This window comes from Chrysochloris asiatica, unplaced genomic scaffold (genome assembly GCF_000296735.1).
Source record: "Chrysochloris asiatica unplaced genomic scaffold, ChrAsi1.0 scaffold00067, whole genome shotgun sequence".
NCBI classification, from domain to species: Eukaryota; Metazoa; Chordata; class Mammalia; order Afrosoricida; family Chrysochloridae; genus Chrysochloris; species Chrysochloris asiatica.
Genome location: NW_006408585.1, coordinates 325,113 through 332,287, shown reverse-complemented (window position 1 = coordinate 332,287; position 7,175 = coordinate 325,113). Strand labels below are relative to the sequence as shown.

At 43.5% G+C, this 7,175-nt stretch overlaps 1 pseudogene; it reads right to left on the bottom strand.

The window, feature by feature from the left end:
* Window positions 1–1,480: 1,480 nt before the first annotated feature.
* LOC102810742 overlaps window positions 1,481–7,175 on the bottom strand; it is a 37,976-nt pseudogene continuing 32,281 nt past the window's right edge.

Here is a 7,175-nt window from a genome sequence, read left to right as displayed (position 1 = left end):
CCAGGAGACAAGCTAAAATGTTAATCAGGTTACTGAGTGGGACCAATCCTCTGGTTTCCCTCCTGTCTTCAAACAGGTCCGCAACCTAACCCTGCCCCTATTCTGACCTCATATAAGTCTGCACTGACCTGTATTCGGCTTTCAGAATCTGGTGAAGCTAGCTCCTCTGAGCCAGCTGGCTTAATAAAATCTGAAACTCTACTTCACCTCTCCAAGTGGCCTCAGTTTCTTCAATAACAGATCAAGAGCTACTGCAACACCCGTGGACCCAGGGCTGCTGTAACATTATGAGTCAGAACCAAATCCACGGCACATAACCAACCAAACCAAAAGCCTTAGGTGGAATTGGAGCATGTGACATTTAACTAGCGCGACTGAGAAACTGGACTTTGTTATTTTTGAAGTTTTAAATAATTTGTTTTGGTTGTTGAGTAACATTTGGAGTACTGGTGTTGTGCTGTAAGATAAGCACTGGACTGTTAACCAAAAGGTCAGTAGTTCAAATCCACCAGCCGCTCCTGGGAAACCCTATACAGGGTCACTATGAGTCAGAACCGACTCCGTGGCACTTAACAACAACATTTAGATTTAAATTGCCACAAATAAGTTCATGCCTGCCATTTTAGACAGCACAGATCTAGAAGGGGAGGGAGTAGGGCTAGAGTGGGCTTATTCTGTTGACTACTGCTTTGTCCCATAGGAAAGGGGGATCCCGGAGGAGGACCAGAGTAGAGCTTTCTGGTCTAAGGAAGATATTGGAGAAGGAAGTGAGATTTGTTCTCAGAAAGAAAATTGCCATATAAGGTAGCATGTTCTTGGCTAGCCAAACACTCCAGATCTCTGAGGAGACAGAGACAAATGGCTCTGAACTGAGGGAGGGGTGATTTGAGGGTACCACAAACAAGCTGTCCTGAGATTTTCGAGAGAACCTGTTTCACATAAGAGACCTGCTTTGGTAGTTTAGGCCTGCTAGGATTGTGGGTCTTGGCAGAGAGAGAAAGGCTCTGTTATTTTTTTCTCCGAGGCCATGTGAACTGGGCAGACCGAGTGCATAGTTTCCATGGCATAATCTGACTATAAAGCCCTATGTGTCTGCGGGGGAGGGATGAGGAGAGGCCCTGGACCCAGCCTGTCAGAACTGGCAGGCCCACTGGGCACATTCCCTCCTGATTCCCGCAGGGTCCTCAGCATGGGTGGAGAGCTGCTGCCTAAGGGTTTGGAAACTCATTTTGTTGCTGATTAGGGTCTGGGGGTAGACTCTTCCAGACTCCTGGGTGATGTGAGGGAGAGGAAAAATAATCACTCTCCCAAGAGCTGGGTTGCTGAGGCCCAGGCAGAACACAGGATGTAAATTCACTGAGAGGCAAAGCAGAGACAGGCAGATGAGGTCCTCCTTGTGTGCACTTGGCTACTGGCTCCCTCTGCAAACCCGAAGCTTCTGGAAGAGGAAAATGAAGTGGAGCATTTGCCTCAAGGGATTTTAGACAGGTTCACCAAACACCTTCTTCTATGGAGAAAGGATACATCAGAAAAAAAGAGGCCATCCTGCTAGTCGTGGAAAACTGGAGCTCCTCATATCGAAGCTGGGGTGCAGAGCACTGGTTAACATTTATTAAGCAGCTACTTAGTTCCAGACTCTGTGCTGAGTGTTTTGCGTTTCTGATCTCATTTAATAATAATGTAGATTAATGGTGGTGGTGGTGTGCTGTGGAGTCGGTACCTACTTGTAGTGACCCTATATAGGGTTTTCGAGGGTGTAAATCTTTACAGGAGCAGAAAGCCTCATTTTTCTCCTGCAGAACAGCTGGTAGTTTGGAACTGCTGACCTTGAGTTTAGTAGCTTGACTCGTAACAACTATGCTACCAGAGTTCCTTATATAAACTAATAGTCATTATAATAGCTAGCATTTCTTGAGTGTTTACCAGGGAACCAGACATCAATTCCTCTAATCTTCACAAGTTTCCTTATCTATGGCATGAGGTACTCTATGTTTTATCTGTAATTTTGCCCCAAGTGACTCAGCCCTAGCAGGGATTTGAACCCAGGTGCTCTGATTCCAGAGTTCCTCTGATTCTGAAGGGCCTGGGTGGTGTAAATGGTTAAAGCCCTTTATTGCTGACTGAAATGTTGAAAGTTTGAGTCCATCTGTAGGATAAGCACTCGACCATAAGGTCGGCAGTGCAAACTCACTAGCCTCTCCTTGGAAACCCTATACAGGGAGCTATGAGTTGGAACGGACTTGACGGCACTTAACACCAACAACAGCGGCTTCTCATAAGAAACACCTGACTTCTGAAAAATCAGCCATTTGAAACTCTTTGGAGTACAGTTCTGCTCTGACACACAGGGGTCCTCATGAGTTAGAATTGACTTGTCAGCAACCATGTGTCACTGTAGGATTAGCACTGGAATACTAACCACAAGGAGGGCAGTTCAAACCTGCCAGCTGTTCCACAAAGAAAGAAGAGGCTTTCTGCTTCCATAAAGATGTATATAGCCTTGGAAACCCTGTGCAGGTAGCTATGAGTCTGAACCGACTTGATAGCAGCAGTTGGGTTTGGTATTCTGGAAGTAGGTTTTGTGAGGTTTTATGCCAGGGCTTTTAAGAAATGGACTGTCCACTCCAGATTATCTGGCTCATCCCAAAGCTTCTCTTCTGGCTCCTGGGGATATCTAAGACACTCTGTGCCTAAGAGTGACCGTCCGTTTGCCTGCTCGGGGTTTGTTGTGGTGTGCTGCGCAGCAGCCCCAGTCAGCAGAGGTTGTACAAAACAATTATGCCTTTCTGGGGGGTGAGCTGCGCCGAAAGTCCCAGGCTACAGCAACACACACAATGTCCTCTGTCTCTGTCAGGGCAGAAAGGCAGCATTATTGTGAGTCGGGTGACTTCAACTCTGCTGGCGGAGATGTTTGTGGTCTGCACATTCCCCACAAGGCGCCTCCTTGCATGGGTGGGCATGCTCAGGGGTTGGGTAGGAAGGGTGTTCAGACTCAAGGTTTGAGTGACCCTTCCTCTTGATCTTCCTACTTTGCCCCCACAACTTCCATTTGAATTGTCCCCTCATCCTCCATCCCCACACGGGGTCCTTCCCTCTGGGCCCATGTTTCTCTCTCTCTCTCTTTTTATTCTCCCTCTCTTTTTTTTTTTGCATGAAAATTCACTTTAATGACCTCGTTTGGAGTTTTCTTTATAATGCCCCTTTGAAGGGCAATATGGAAGGTAGAGCAAAGAGGCTCCTCTGTGTCCTCAGCCAGCTACAAGGTTGTGTGGCCTATAGTAGAAGATGATTCTGAGAAATTCTTGCAGGAGTTGGCCATCTCTGTTTCAGGGTCTTTGAAATGACTTTGGAGGTAAGCACTGATCCTTGTTCATCTTGCTTGCCCCTCACCCTGGTGGTTTTAAGGGAAAACTGCTTTCCTATCCTGCAGGTAGGGATCTGGGGGCTGGAGTCTGAGCATGTGCTCCATCTTTTGGGTCATCACATCTGGATGTCATCTTTGCAGAACAGTCCTTGGAGGACAATCTGCTGCAATACACCTTGTGTCAGAAGACTGGGGTGGCAATTCTCCGAAGGGCCAGAAATGCCCCAGTACCACTTGCCACTGCATCTAAGGGCACAATATTGTGTCAACAAGGAGTTTAGCCAAAAGACTTCCTAAATCCAGGGAAAGAAAAGTGGATTCCCTCCACTGTGGATCCCCTGTCTCTTGAATGACTTCCTGTTTATTTAAATTTAAATTGTTTTTAATTATTGAATTTTAATTATCATTCATTTAAGTGGCGAGAAAGCATGTACTACCATGCCTGGCACAAGAGGCTCTCCCTAAATCTTACTTTTCTCTTCTGTTTCCCCCTTTTGGTTTCTCATTTTTGGACTTTGTGCAGGCTAGAGACAATTTTGGCCTTCAGGAATTTGGAATGAGACTCTGGAAACAACTGTGTTCTTAGCAACAATAATGGGTAGGTTTACTTAGCAAATGCCAGCACCAGACCAAACCCATGGGATCCTCACAACAATCCCATGAAGATGGGATGCTTACAGGTCCCACTTTGGAGTTTAAGAAATAGAAGTTCATGGAACTTGAGTGACTTGCCCAAGGTGCTAGTAAGTGGTGTAGCTAGGACCCAAACTCAGTTCTGAGTAACTTCAAGTCCAAGTTCCTGACCTTTATGTTATACCACTCTTTCCTGCTCTGGACCCTTGGTGGTTCAGGCTTTCTTTGTTGTTTGTGTTGTTGTCAAGTGCCATTGTTGTTGTTGTAAAGTGCCATTAAACTGATTTCAGCTCATAGGGACCCTGTATAGGGTTTCCAAGGAGAGGCTGGTGAGCTTGAACTACCGATCTTGAGGTTCAAACCAACCTTGCAGTCCAGTGTATTAACCCACAGCTCCACACCAGGACTCCAGTTAAGTGCCTTTATGCGCAGTTAAAGGAGATGGGTTACCCTCCCTTCCAAGAGCAGGATAAGCCCTTTGCGAGGATTCCTTTCACACTGTGTGTACATGTGTGCCTGACAAGGACAGCAAAGGTCTACACAGAGGCTGGACTTCCACATTCACATGTGGACACCACAGACAGTGGTATGTCTGCTGAGACGGAGCATGGAGGTTGGCAGGTACTCCAGAAGGAAGGAGACGGAACAGTCAGCAGTGTGCACACTCAATCAGCCCTGTGAGCATAGCAGTTTGCAGGACGCCTCGCTAAACCCATGTTTGTTGTTGTTGTTGTTAAGTGCCATCGAGTCATGTTTAACATGTGCCTTATTTCCTCTCTAGTTTCCCTACCCTTCCTGGACAGACCCCCTTCACCACCTGCCTCTTTGAATCAGGCAGAGGCAGACAGCCCAAGTATCCACATTTCCAAGCTCTTGCTGCAGGAGTGATTCTTACGAATCACCCAGTGCAGAGAGGACAGCTTCCCAGGAGCAACTTAGACTTTTCCAACCTCACTACTAGCTACACCGAGACCTATGCAGTTAGTTACTACTACTGTTGTCTCTGACTTATTCGTGGTAAGGGTTAGGCATTGGGCTGCTAGCTGCAAGGTCAGTAGTTCAAATCCACCAGTAGCTCTATGAGAGAAAAATGAGGCTATCTGCTTCCATAAAGATTTACCATCTTGGAAACCCTACATGGGTGCTTAGGAGTAGTAATTGACTCAATAGCAATGAGTTTTTATGCATACTAACTAACAGCACCCCCACCACCACCTGTCTGGCAGCTGGTGTGTTGCTGTGTTGTTGGAAGCTATGCCACAGGTATTTTAAATACCGGCAGATAACCCACCTGAGCTTCCAGATAAGACAGACAAAGAAGAAAGAGTGATGAACTACTTCCAAATATTTCGTCATTGAAAGCCTTATGAATAGCAGTGGTACACTGTCAGCACCAGAATATTGACTATTGAAACATGATGAAGAGCACCAGAATATTGTCAAACACAGTGCTGAAATATGAGCCCCTCAGGTTGGAAGGCACTCAAAATGCAACTGAGGAAGAGCTGCCTCATAGTAGAGTTCAGTGTGATGATGTAAATGGAGAAAAGCCTTCGGGACCTTCATTTGCTGATGGAGCACAACTCAGAATTAAGAAAAACAGCTGTAAACATCCATTAATAATTGGAACATGGGCTGTATGAAGTATGAATCTAGGAAAATTGGAAATTATAAAATGTGAAGTGGAACGCATGAACATTGATATCCTAGGCATTAGTGAGCTGAAAGGGACTGGTATTGGCCATTTTGAATCTAAAAATCAGATGGGTTACTGTACCAGGAATGACAAATTAAAGAGGAATGGCATTGCATTCATCATTAAAAAGAAAATATCAAGATCAGTCTTTTAGTACAATGCTGTCTGTGATAGAATAATATCCATATACCTACAAGGAGGACCAGTTAATACCACTGTCATTCAAATTTATGCAACAACCACTAAAGCCAATGTTGATGAAATTCAATAATTCTACCAACTTAAAAAAAAAAATTCTTTATTCTCCTTAGAAATGGAGTCCCCGACTACCCACTCAAACGGGTTTAAATGAGGATTTAAAATAAACAGATTTAAAATGCCTTGTTTCCCAAAATCAGTTGTATATTTTTTGCATATCTTTTATTCTCCCATCCATCTGCATGACGTGGAAATTCATTAGTATGACAAGTTAGTGTTCAATGTCAAAAAAGAATATTTTAGTTAACAACCATCAGTAAAATATTTTTAAATATTTAAGTATTTGGGGGTCTACCAACTTCTTCAGTCTGACATTGATGAAACACGCAATCATGGTGCATTGATAATTACTGGCAATTGGAATGCAAAGGTTGAAAACAAAGAGGAAGGTTCAGTAATTGGAAAATATGGCTTTGGTGATAGAAATGATGCTGGGGTTCACTTGAAAGAATTTTGTAAGACCAATGACATCTTCATTGCAAATACCTTTTTTAAGCAACATAAAAGATGATTATACATATGGACCTCACCAGATGGAATACACAGAAATCAAACTGACTTCATCTGTGGAAAGAAACGGTGGAAAATTCCATATCATCAGCCAAAACAAGGCCAGGGACAGACTTTGAACAGACTATCAATTGCTCATTTGCAAGTTCAGGCTGAAGCTGAAGAAAATGAAAATTAGTCCACAAGAGCAAAAATATGATCTGGAACATATCCTGAATTTAGAGATCATTTGAAGAACAGATTTGATGCATTAGATACTAAAGACTGAAGACCAGAAGAGTTGTGGGATGACATTAAGAACATCATACATGAAGAAAGCAAAAAGTTATTAAGAAGACAAGAAAGAAGGAAAAGACCAAAATGGATGTCAGAAGAGACTCTGAAAGTTGAAAATAGAAGAAATGAGGAGGCAAAAGAGATGAATAGAAATTTTCAAAGGGCAGCTTGAGAAGATAAAGTCAAATATTATAACAAAATGTGCAAAGACCTGGAGTTAGAAAACCAAAAGGGAAGAACACACTCAGTATTTCTCAAGATGAGTAAACTGATGAATAATTTAAGTCTTAACTTGCAATATTGACAGATTCTATGGGCAAAATATTGAATGATGCAGAAAACATCAAAAGAAGATGGAAAGAATACACAGAGTCATTATGCCAAAAATAAATGGTCGATGTTCAATCATTTTTAGAGGTAGCATATGATCAAGAGCCA